This window comes from Etheostoma spectabile, chromosome 15 (assembly GCF_008692095.1).
Source record: "Etheostoma spectabile isolate EspeVRDwgs_2016 chromosome 15, UIUC_Espe_1.0, whole genome shotgun sequence".
NCBI lineage: Eukaryota > Metazoa > Chordata > Actinopteri > Perciformes > Percidae > Etheostoma > Etheostoma spectabile.
Window position 1 is genome coordinate 3,489,998 of NC_045747.1, and position 864 is coordinate 3,490,861.

The 864-nt window shown below is 37.0% G+C and overlaps 1 protein-coding gene across 2 annotated transcripts in view; it reads right to left on the reverse strand.

Moving 5' to 3' along the window:
* Nucleotides 1–200: 200 nt before the first annotated feature.
* The window catches only part of llgl1 (LLGL scribble cell polarity complex component 1), a 36,372-nt gene continuing 35,708 nt past the window's right edge, over nt 201–864 (reverse strand). For both annotated transcript variants that reach the window (XM_032536489.1, XM_032536490.1), the window contains one exon: nt 201–864. This exon is cut by the window's right edge and continues 1,067 nt beyond it. The gene's annotated coding sequence lies outside the window, so the exon portion shown is untranslated.

The following is an 864-nucleotide window of genomic DNA, read 5'->3' on the forward strand; positions in this document are numbered from 1 at the left end:
ATGACAAAGTAGAAACAAATTCATTTTAACTGTAGAATTTAAAAAAAAGAAGGTAAATCGTGCCAGCTGTAGCATCAAGGGGTTAATTATTTGTGTGTCAACCAGAGCACCAAACAAGCTAACACAAAAGTGAAAAAAGCATTAACATGATGATGTCTACCTGTTGAGCTTAGTTGGTTAGTAGTGAGTTCCCTTTTTACTTTGTTTTAGGTGATCAAAAAGCTTGAATACTGAGCGGTTTTTAGGCTGCGACAGGTTCTACCAAGTTCGACCATTTTACTCGAAACCTTCTGTAAACCTAGGTATAGATACTGTATATGCATTTCTTTTTACACAGTAAAACTTGTTTTTAAAAGGGTTAAAAATACTGGTGATCAAAAGCTGTGCATCTAGCCAATACTACCCAGAATGCAAACCCACAAAAGAAATCTCCTGGGTGCATCATAGTACACAGTACATTACACTTAGCATTCTGACTGACTTAGCTTCCCTTGCCACACATCCCTGAGTCCCGTCAACAAGATTTCTGAATGAGATGATCTAACACAGGAGGGAGGATTTAACGTCTCCTCCATTTTACCACATTCTTTACCTTCTCTTTATTATTTTTTTTATCACTGAGAACGCTCATCTTTTCTTCAATCCTTAAAATTTGACCAAACAACAACATTGACTAGAGTGAACTCTGAGCTCTTCAAACAGGCCGTCGCTGATTTTACCTGATAAAAATTGAATTCATCCAATTTTGACCGAAAGATAAAGAATTTGAATCTGCTCTAATCCTTAATACACAGTATCGCCTTTGCTCCACTATTCACCTTTTGGTTCCCTTTGAAATTGGTGTGAATCATTTCCTCTTGCTCC